Source organism: Bubalus kerabau, chromosome 2, assembly GCF_029407905.1.
Source record: "Bubalus kerabau isolate K-KA32 ecotype Philippines breed swamp buffalo chromosome 2, PCC_UOA_SB_1v2, whole genome shotgun sequence".
NCBI classification, from domain to species: domain Eukaryota; kingdom Metazoa; phylum Chordata; class Mammalia; order Artiodactyla; family Bovidae; genus Bubalus; species Bubalus kerabau.
The window spans coordinates 50,029,201-50,041,290 of record NC_073625.1 but is presented as its reverse complement, the minus strand read 5'-3'; positions in this window follow the sequence as shown (position 1 = coordinate 50,041,290).

Here is a 12,090-nt window from a genome sequence, read left to right as displayed (position 1 = left end):
AGGAGAGTGAATTGGCTTAAAGCTCAACATTCAAAAAACTAAGATCATGGCATCTGGTCCCATCACTTCATGGGAAATAGATGGGGAAACAGTAGAAACAGTGTCAGACTTTATTTTTTTGGGCTCCAAAATCACTGCAGATGGTGATTGCAGCCATGAAATTAAAAGACGCTTACTCCTTGGAAGAAAAGTTGTGATCAACCTAGATAGCATATTCAAAAGCAGAGACATTACTTTGCCAACAAAAGTCCGTCTAGTCAAGGCTATGTTTTTTCCAGTGGTCATGTATGGATGTGAGAGTTGGGTGGTGAAGAAAGCTGAGCGCCAAAGAATTGATGCTTTTGAACTGTGGTGTTGGAGAAGACTCTTGAGAGTCCCTTGGGCTGCAAGGACATCCAACCAGTCCATTCTGAAGGAGATCAGTCCTGGGTGTTCATCGGAAGGACTGATGTTGAAGCTGAAACTCCAGTACTTTGGCCACGTCATGTGAAGAGTTGACTCATTGGAAAAGACCCTGATGCTGGGAGGGATTGGGGGCAGGAGGAGAAGGGGACAACAGAGGATGAGATGGCTGGATGGCATCACTGACTCAATGGATATGAGTTTGAGTCAACTCTGGGAATTGGTGATGGACAGGGAGGCCTGGCGTGCTGTGGTTCATGGGGTCGCAAGGAGTCGGACACGACTGAGCGACTGAACTGAACTATGTGTGTCTGTTTCATATTTGATAGTTTGCATCTGCTAATCCCACATTCCTAATCCATCCACCCTCACCTCATGGCAATGACAAGTCTGTCCTCTAGGTCTGTGAGTTTGTTTCTGTTTTATAGATATGTTCATTTATGTCATATATTCGATTCCACATATAAGTTATATCATATGATATTTGCCTTTCTCTTTCTTACTCCACTTAAGATGATAATCTCTAAGTCCATTTATGTGGTTGTAAATGGCATTATTTCATTCTTGTTTATGGCTGAGTAATATGGCTCTCATTTATATGTGGAATCTAAAATGCATCTCTCCTTTGATGGACATTTAGGTTGCTTCCACATCTTGGCCATTGTAAATCGTGCTGCAATTAACATTGGAGTGCATGTATCTTTTTGAAAATATGGTTTTCTCCACATATATTGCATTTCCTTTACTTTTCACATCCATCTTGACAGTGGAGGATTCACTTTTCTTTACTGTTGTGGTCTCATCCCCCTGTTAAGGGCTAACACTTTCCTCTTGTTTGGGCATGGTGCAGAAGCCTTGGTCCAACCTCCCCTCCCAGCCAAGAGATCAGTAGCTAGGATTAAGTCACAACATAACATATTTGGTAGAAGTGCTAGTCTGAATAAGGGAGCAATGCAACCATATGTTGTAGGACCTAGCCAAAGCATGCTGGCATAAGCAGAAGAACAGAAGGAAGTGAATTCTCAGATGTTGGATGAAGGGATGTGGAACATGAAGTCAGATAAAGGAGAGCTTATCAATTTGGGAGTACTCTCCTGGGATACAATCAACAAAATGAAAAGGTAACTATAGGTAAGGAGAAAATATTTGCAAATCACATATCTGATAAGGGGTTAATTAATATCCAAAATATACAAGGAACTCATGCAACTCAATAAAAAAAAGCAGATAAGCTTATTGAAAAATGGGTAAAGGATCTGAATCTGAATGGGTAAAGGTCCATATAGTCAAGGCTATGGTTTTTCCAGTAGTCATGTATGGGTGTGAGAGCTGGACAAGAAAAAAGCTGAGGGCCGAAGAATTGATGCCTTTGAACTATGGTGCTAGAGAAGACTCTTGAGAGTCCCTTGGACTGCAAGGAGATCAAACCAGTCAATCCTAAAAGAAATCAACCCTGAATATTCATTGAAAGGACTGATGCTGAAACTGAAACGCCAATACTCTGGCCACCTGATGTAAAGAGCCAACTCATTGAAAAAACCCTGATGCTGGTAAAGACTGAAGGCAGGAGAAGTCGGGGATGACAGAGGATGAGATGGTTGGATGGCATCACCAACTCAAAGGACATGAGTTTGCGCAAACTCTGAGAGATAGAGAAGGACAGGGAAGCCTGGCATGCTGCAATCCATGAGGTCACAAGAGTTGGAAGTGAATGAGTGACTGAACAACAAAGGATTTGAATAGACATTTCTCAAAAGAAGATATACAGATGGCCAACGGATACATGAAAATGTGCTAAGCTTCACTAATCATCAGATCAGATCAGATCAGATCAGTTGCTCAGTCGTGTCCGACTCTTTGCGACCCCATGAATCTCAACACGCCAGGCCTCCCTGTCCATCACCAACTCCCAGAGTTCACTGAGACTCACGTCCATCGAGTCAGTGATGCTATCCAGCCATCTCATCCTCTGTCGTCCCCTTCTCCTCCTGCCCCCAATCCCTCCCAGCATCAGAGTCTTTTCCAATGAGTCAACTCCTCACATGAGGTGGCCGAAGTACTGGAGTTTCAGCTTTAGCATCATTCCTTCCAAAGAAATCCCAGGGCTGATCTCCTTCAGAATGGACTGGTTGGATCTCCTTGCAGTCCAAGGGACTCTCAAGAGTCTTCTCCAACACCACAGTTCAAAAGCATCAATTCTTCAGCGCTCAGCCTTCTTCACAGTCCAACTCTCACATCCATACATGACCACAGGAAAAACCATAGCCTTTACTAGATGGACCTTTGTTGGCAAAGTAATGTCTCTGCTTTTGAATATGCTATCTAGGTTGGTCATAACTAATCATCAGGTAAGTGCAAATCAAAACTACAATGAGAGATCACCTCACACGTGTGTGAATGGCTATTATCATAAAGACGAAAGATAACAAATGTTGGTGAGGATGCGGGGAAAGGAAACATCTGTGTACTGTTGGTAGGAATGTAAATTAGCATAGACACTATGGAAAACAGTGGAAACACTGGAAAAGACCCTGATGCTGGGAAAGATTGAAGGCAAAAGAAGAGGGCAGCAGAAGATAAGATGGTTAGATGGCATCACCAACTCAATAGACACAAATCTGTGAAAACTCCAGGAGATAGTGAATGACAGGGAAGCCTGACATAGTACAGTCCATGGGGCTGCAAAGAACTGGACATGATTTAGCGACTGAACAGCAACAACATGGAAAACAGTATAGAGGGCCCTGAAAAAATTGAAATAGAATTACCATATGATCAGCAATTTCACTTATGAAGGCGTATCTAAGAGAGATGAATCCTTATCCTGAAGAGTTAGCTGTGCTCCTATGTTCACTGCAGCGGTATTCACAATAACCAAAATACGGAAACAACTTAAATCTTGGTCCGTGGATGAATAATAAAGAAAATGTGGCATATAAATACAGTGGAATATTATTCAGCCACGAATAAGAAGGAAATACAGGCATTTATAACAACACAGATGAATCTGAAAGACATAATACTAAGTACAATAAGGCAGACACAGAAAGACAAATATCGCCTACTCTTATTAATCTGTAGAATCGAAAGTGATCAAACTCATAGAAATGGAGGGAAGATGGGACTTCCCTGGCGGTCCAGTGTTTAAGACTGTCTTCCCCCACACGGGGTGGGAGTTCAACCCCTGGTCAGGAACTAACCTGTATGCCACACAGTATGGCCAGAAACAAACAAATAAAAAACATGAAAGAAGTGGACAACTGGATGGGGCTGGGAGCAGGGGATATGAGGAGATGTTGGTCAAGGGCTACAAAGTTTCAGTTACACAAGATAAGCTCTGGAGAGCTAATGTAATACAACAAAGTGACTATACTTAATAATATTATATTGTATGCTTGAAAACTTACTAAAATGGTAAACATTAAGTCTTCTCAAACCACACATACAAAAAAAGATAACTATATGAGGTGACATAACAAACACCCTTTTCCAACAACACAAGAGAAGACTCTACACATGGACATCACCAGATGGTCAACACCGAAATCAGATTGATTATATTCTTTGCAGTCAAAGATGGAGAAGCTCTATACAGTCAGCAAAAACAAGACTGGGAGCTGACTGTGGCTCAGGTCATGAACTCCTTATTATCAAATTCAGACTTAAACTGAAGAAAGTGGGGAAAACCACTATACCATTCAGGTATAACCTAAATCAAATCCCTTATGTTATACACTAGAAGTGAGAAATAGATTCAAGGGATTAGATCTGATAGACAGAGTGCCTGAAGAACTATGGACAGAGGTTTATGACGTTGTACAGGAAGCAGTGATCAAGACCATCCCCAAGAAAAAGAAAGGCAAAAAGGCAAAATGGTTGTCTGAGGAGGCCTTACAAACAGCTATGAAAAGAAGAGAAGTGAAAGGCAAAGGAGAAAAGGAAAGATACACCCATTTGAATGCAGAGTTCCAAAGAATAGCAAGGAGAGATAAGAATGCCTTCCTCAGCGATCAATGCAAAGAAATAGAGGAAAACAACAGAATGGGCAAGACTAGAGATCTCTTAAAGATAATTAGAGATATCAAGGGAACATTTCAGGCAAAGATGGGCACAATAAAGGACAGAAATGGTATGGACCTAACAGAAGCAGAAGATATTAAGAAGAGGTGGCAAGAATACCCAGAAGAACTGTACAAAAAAGATCTTCATGACCCAGATAATCACGATGGTGTGATCACTTACCTAGAGCCAGACATCCTGGAATGCAAAGTCAAGTGGGCCTTAGGAAGCATCACTACGAACAAAGCTAGTGGAGGTGATGGAATTCCAGTTGACCTATATCAAATCCTAAAAGATGATGCTGTGAAAGTGTTGCACTCAATATATCAGCAAACTTGGAAAACTCAGCAGTGGCCACAGGACTTGAAAAGGTCAGTTTTCATTCCAATCCCAAAGAAAGGCAATGCCAAAGAATGCTCAAACTACTGCACAATTGCACTCATCTCACACGTTAGCAAAGTAATGCTCAAAATTCTCCAAGCCAGGCTTCAACAGTACATGAACTGTGAACTTCCAGATGTTCAAGCTGGATTTAGAAAAGGCAGAGGAACCAGAGATCAGATTGCCAAAATCCGTTGGATCATCGAAAAAGCAAAAGAGTTCTAGAAAAACATCTACTTCTGTTTTATTGACTGTGTCAAAGCCTTTGACTGTGTGGATCACTACAAACTGTGGAAAATTCTTTAAGAGATGGGAATACCAGACCATCTGACCTGCCTCCTGAGATTTCTGTATGCAGGTGAAGAAGCAGCAGTTAGAACTGGGCATGGAACAACAGACTGGTTCCAAATTGGGAAAGGAGTATGTCAAGGCTGTATACTGTCACCCTGCTTATTTAACTCATATGCAGAGTACATCATGAGAAACGCTGGGGTGGAAGAAGCATAAGCTGGAATCAAGATTGCTCGGAGAAGTATCAATAACCTCAGACATGCAGATGACACCACCCTTATGGCAGAAAGTGAAGAAGAACTAAAGAGCCTCTTGATAAAAGTGAGAGTAGAGAGTGAAAAAGTTGGCTTAAAGCTCAACATTCAGAAAACTAAGATCATGGCATCTGGTCCCATCACTTCATGGGAAATGGATGGGGAAACAGTGTCAGAGTTTATTTTTTGGAGCTCCAAAATCATTGCAGATGGTGACTGCAGCCATGAAATTAAAAGACACTTACTCCTTGGAAGGAAAATTATGACCAACCTAGACAGCATATTAAAAAGTAACAATGTTACTTTGTCAACAAAGGTCCATCTAGTCAAAGCTATGGTTTTTCCAATAGTCATGTATGGATGTGAGAGTTGGACTATAAAGAAAGCTGAGCACTGAAAAATTGATGTTTTTGAACTGTGGTGTTGGAGAAAACTCTTGAGAGTCCTTTGGACAGCAAGGAGATCCAAGATCCAACCAGTCCATCCTAAAGGAAATGAGGCCTGACTATTCATTGGAAGGACTGATGCTGAAACTGAAACTCCAATATTTGGCCACCTGATGTGAAGAGCGGACTCTTTGGAAAAGACCCTGATGCTGGGAAAGATTGAAGGCAGGAGGAGAAGGGGACTACAGAGGACGAGATGGTTGGGTGGCATCACCAACTCAATGGACATGAGTTTGAGTAAATTCTGGGAGTGGGTGATGGACAGGGAGGCCTGGCATGCTGCAGTCCATGGGGTCACAAAGAGTTGGACATGACAGAGCAACTGAACTGAACTGAATGTGAGGGGATGGATGTATTTATTGACTTGATTATGGTGAATATTTTGCAATGTATACACATATCAAACTATCCAGTTGTATTACTTAAGTATACAAAAGTTCTCAGTGTCTATTAAAACTCAATAAAATTCTTGAAAGCAAAGTTATTGAGGCTTCCGCTTTGCATTCTCTTACAGGTTACTGCACTGAGAGGAAGCCTTGTCATGAGGATAGTCAAACTATTTGGAGAAGTCTATAGGGCAAGGCACTGGGGCCTCTTGTCAACAGCCAGAATGAACTTCCCATCCATGGCTCTTGGACTTGGACCATCCATCCCCAGTGAAGTCTTCTGGGATGGAGCATAACCATGGCCTGAGGACCATGCAAGCTGTACAAGCGGGCAGCTCACATCTCCGTAACTATACCATTGTGAAATCTGCAACCTTCCGTCAGCTCACGTCTGTGGCCACATTTGGAAGGGGGATCTGGTGGCTCCCTGATGGAGGAGGAAAAAGGACGAGCTTGGGTGTTGGTTTGTGTGTATGGTTACAAGCCAAAAACACACAGTGATTTGCTTTGACTGTCCCCAGGATTGGCCTTCCTTCTAATGGGTGGAGCTTCAGTGGTGTATTTGGTTATCTGCTGGTCTAGATGGAAAACATATGTCAACCATCTATCTCCTATCTCTACACATAGACTCATCAGCAGTAACAGATGGCTTGTCAGCTGATAAGGGGTCTCTGGAGAAGGGAACGGCAATCCACTCCAGTATTCTTGGCTGGAGAATCCCATGGACAGAGGAACCTGTCAGGCTACAGCTCATGGGGTCACAAAGAGTCGGACACTGAGCGACTAACATTACTGGAAGGAGAAACATTGGAAGGTCATTGTTCAAGGAGGTCTGAGGTGGGGTATGTGGATGGACCTATGACCGTAGGCACAAATGAAGATGTCTCTACCCATGTCAGTACTCCCCAGAAAGCCTCTGCCTTGAAAGGAAGAGGCTCTGAATAACCACATCTTTTCAACGATTCACTTTCCATTTTATTTTAAATTTATTGTTTTCGAAGGATAGCCCTGGTGGCTCAGATGATAAAGAATCTGCCTGCAATGCAGGAGACCCGGGTTCAATCCCTGGGCTGGGAAGATCCCCTTGAGAAGGGAATGGCAACCCCCTCTAGTATTCTTACCTGGAGAATTCCATGGACAGAGGAGCCTGGTGGGCTATAGTCCATGGAGTCACAAAGTATTGGACACGACTGAGTGGCTAATACATACAATGTATAACCAGGGCTTCCCTGGTGGCTTAGTGGTAAAGAATCTGCCTGCCAATTCAGGAGACTTGGATTTGATCCCTGGGTCTGGAAGTTTCCCTAGAGAAGGGAATGGCAAACCACTCCAGTATTCTTGCCTGGAGAATCCTATGGACAGAGGAACCTGGTGGGCTACATTTCACAGGATCGCCAGAGAGTCAGACCTGACTTGGAGACTGAACAACCACGAGAATGTATGCCCCAGACACTTTGCGTTTTGGCTTAAGACACCAGCGACCAAAGTAGCTTCCATTTAAGAGAGGCACATTCACGCCAATTTGCTTCATTTTATCCAGGCGGCAGTCCTGGGGACTAGGAGTGACAGGAAGGAGTTATTCCCTTTAGAGACGGAGAGAAGTGAGGTCAGAGATAGTAAATGCCCTACTCAGGGTCACCGAACGGGCTGGTGAGTGTCGATTCTGGTTTCCAGACTGGTATTCTGTCTGTGGCTCCTTGGGCAGTTGAGTGGAGGGAAATCAGAGCCCAGTCGCCAGCAGGCGGCGCCTGACTCTCGTTTGTCTGAGTCCGGCCACTGGACCGCCCAGGGCAGGCTTGTGCAGTCAGCCTGCCTGTGTGCCCGACCTGCAACAGATGAGTGGACTCAGTTCCCCGGTGTCCTTCCTCTCTGACCCCCCGCCCAGCACTCACATTCTAGAGCTGCTCCACTGTGTGCTCACTCAGGGGTCACTGCAGACCCCAGGATGCTGCCGGGTGCCGCCCAGTCCCCAGCCAGAACCAGACAAGGGTTAGCACCCATAATGGGGGTCATCAATTTCCAATCTTAGTGCTAATAATAGCCTTTCCCTTCCTGCCACACTACAAATGAGCTTGCTTGGAGGTTTATCTTTGTGGCATGGTTATTGATTCTTTTTTTTTTTTCTTTCAAATCTGTCTTGATGATGTATGCTTTCTCTAGCAGAACTCAGTTTCGCTGTGTTTCTTTTTTTCTGCTTTCTCGTGTATCATGGTCCCCTCTTTGGCTGTGGGAGAACCTGTGAATCACAAATTCATTCAATCAGGACAGATGTGTATTGAGTACTTCCTGTACGCCTGGCTCCAGGCAGAGAGCCCTGAACTGAAGTCCCAGCCCTCATGGAGCCTCCATTCTAGGAAAGGAGACAGAAGGTAAACAAAGTAAATAAGGAAAATGCATGATTTGTCGGTGGTGTTAAGTGCCAGGAAGGAAAATCAAGCAGAGAAGGGGAAGAGGGGGTTGGGGAGGTGAGAGTCTGGGGGAGGTCTGCATTGTAAACGAAGGGGTCAGACCCAGGCTCACAGAGGGGGTGACATTTGAACCAAGACCCGAAGAAACAGGTATTTGGGAGGAAGTTTTTTTAGGGAATGCATAAGTTAAAGGGCCCACTGCAGGAGTAAGCCTGGTACTCGTGGGAGCAACAGGCAGCCTGGTGTGGCTTCACTGGAGTGAAAAGGGGAGGTGAGGTGGGAGAAGTAATGGGAGGGGTCACAGAGGGGGAAGCGCCTCGTGGTCCACAGGGATGTTGCTGGTGAGGATGTTGTTGGTGTTGACCGACAATGAGAAATGCAAGCAAGGAGAAATGGTCGGTGGAGGGGAAGGTGTGAGGGCCTCTTTCTAGAAAACACTTTAACTTTCATTTCTTCTCAATAGCCTCCCTCTGGAATTTGGAGGAAGGGACCAAACCTTAAATTGTTGTTATTGTTCAGTTGCTAAGTTGTGTCCGATTCTTTGTGACCCCATGGACTGTAGCACGCCAGGATCCCCTGTCCTTCACTATCTCCTGGGTTTGCTCAAACTCATGTCCGTGGAGTCGGTGATGCTATCTAACCATCTCATGGTCTGCAGTCCCCTTCTCCTTTTGCCCTCGGTCTTTCCCAGCATCAGGGTCTTTTCCAATGAGTCGGCTCTTCGCATCTGGTGGCCAAAGTATTAGAACTTCAGCTTCAGCATCAGTCCTTCCAATGAATACTCAGGGCTGATTTCCTTTAGGACATGGATTAGGATGAGAGAGAGCCTGGTGGCTGGCTTGAAGAGGGTGACAGAGGTGAAGGTGATGAGCTCTGGTCAAACGTGGGTGGCCTTGCGTGCTGTAGTCCATGGGGTCACAAAGAGTCAGAGGCGACTGAGCGACTGAACTGAACAGAACTGACATTTGCTGAGGGACTGGATATGAGACCCAGGAAGGAGAGAAAGCAGAGGATGACTCTTAAATTTTGGGGCAAATTTGGGTGAAGCCCTAGGATAGGAGTAGGGCGGTGTGTGTGTGTGCGTGCGCTGAGCCCAGTGTAAGTCCGAGATCCTTTCAGACAGCCTGGTGGAGAAGAAGGCGGTTGGTCACAGGACTCTGACTTAGGGAAGTGGTCCAAACTGGAGGAAATGCTTTGGCTTCCTCTGTGATAAGGGCAGTTGTGTGTGTGGCATTCTGGAGTGACTTTTCCAAGTGTGGTGATGATGCCAGTATTGACTGAAGGGGTGAGAGCTAAAATTTACCAGGTGCTTCTCAGTGCCAGGCTCTGGGCTGAATGCTCTGTGTGCATCATCTCGCTGAATCCTCACGCTTCCTCAATACCCCAGTTTTATAGATGGAGGAGACGGGGGCACAGGGAGATGGTGAGTCACGACTCACTTTCAGACAAGGAGTTCACTGCTAGGTACCGCATGCGGTCCGCTCTTCAGAGCCAGGCGAAGTTGCCTCCCCACCCCAGCCCGTGCCGGAGGGGACTCCGCCTTCCTCAGCCTCTGTGCTCTGACAAGATCACGGTGGACATGAACTCTGGGGACCATGAGTTCGAGTCCTGCCTCTGATTAACCGACAGCTTTCTTTGGGGAGAATCAAGGGGTAGTGCTCAGAGAATTGTCTTCCAGGCAAAGTTTCTTCGTGCCTGCTGTCTTCGCTTTCCTTCTCCAGTCACCAGCCGGCTCTGCCAGCCTAACTCCCTCCAGCCAACTTTCATTTCCTGGCCATGCCAGCCTGATTACTTCTAATTGTCTTTGACTGCTTCCAGCTGGGTCTCCTAGCTGGCGTTCTGTGGGAGCACACAGATCGTCTCCCAGCCATATGGTGGGAGGAGATGGAGAAGGAGACAGGGAGGAAGGAAGCAGCTGGTACAAGTCAACTGAGAAAGCTTTTCACGGCTTTCCAGCCCACTGTCGTTGGTAAATTTTTTTTTAAAGGGTTAATGCATCTAAGTTAGAGAATTGTCCGACTCTGACAAGACAAACAATTATATTTGTTGACCACCCATAGGCAACCAACTCTTTAGAAAACTGTTAGAAATGTCTTTCCCCAGGACAGAGGGGGATCTTCCTGTCTGGAGCAACTAAACTCCACTCATTTGAGAATCCATGAACAATTGCTTTCACTTATGCAATAAATATATACTGAGAAATGGCCATGTCTCAGGCACTGTGCTAGGTGCTCCAGGGCAAATATCAATATAAAATAAGGGAGCTCCCATTTGCAAAGAGTCTAAAAGAGAAGCAAGACATTCAGTAGGAAGTAACATAGGACTTTGGGGGGCTTCCCCAGTGGCTTAGTGGTAAAAAATACAACTTCCAATGCAGGAGACGCAGGTTCGATCCCTGGGTGGGAAAGATCCTCTGGAGAAGGAAATGGCACCCCACTCCAGTATTCTTGCCTGGAGAATCCCACGGACAGAGGAGCCTGGTGGGCTACAGTCCATGGGGTCACAAAAGAGTCAGACATGACTTAGTGACTAAAAAACAACAATATAGGACTTAAGAAGAACGAGGGATATGGAATAAGAAAGAAGGAGGAGCGATTAGCCTCTTGCAGCTCAGTGATGGTGGAGGGCTTCATGAGGCAGGGAAAGTCTGTGTGGGTTAGAAATGGGGTTGGGGCAGCTGACTGGGCAAGTTCATGGCAGAGGCAAAGGTGCAGAGGTGAAGGCAGCTGAAATGTAGTGCTCAGGGAGGTCCCACAGGCAGATAAGAAATAGAGTTCGAGATAATCAGTAGAGAGTCTTCAGTGCTGGACTGTGCTTTCAGCTAGGTGTTTTCTGCATTTCTGTCTCATATGAGGGCAGTCCATTGTTTTGGGTACTCATCTGTCCTACATAAAGAGATTTCTGGGGTTATTCCTTATTAAACAAGGCCATTTCAGAGAACAGGACCTGTAGTTCAAACACCAGTTACGAAGCCCAGGAAGGGTAGGATCTGGACTTCTCTTTGGCATCCATCCCAGCTGATGGAGTTAGCAGTGAGCTTGAATCAAACCCAGGCATCAGGCTTGAAAAAGATTTAACGGGCTTGGATTTTCTCTCTTCTTCACCCCTTTCCTGACCTCCACCCCAAGAGGATAATTAAAAGGAAAGAAAATCTCTATTTCATTGTAAATGTCTTCCACCATGTATGGAAGAATTAGCTAGCTTTTTTTTTAATTCCATAAAGACACTTTGATGAACTGTCTCTGACATTTGCCTTACATTATAAGAAAGTAATTTCTACATTTTCATACAGAGCTAATTATCCAAAAATTTAAAGAAAGTTAAGAGTCCCTTGGACAGCAAGGAGAGCAAACCAGTCAATCCTAAAGAAAATCAACCCTAAATATTCATTGGAAGGACTGATGCTGAAGCTGAAGCTCCAATACTTTGGCCACCTGATGCAAAGAGCCAACTCATTGGAAAA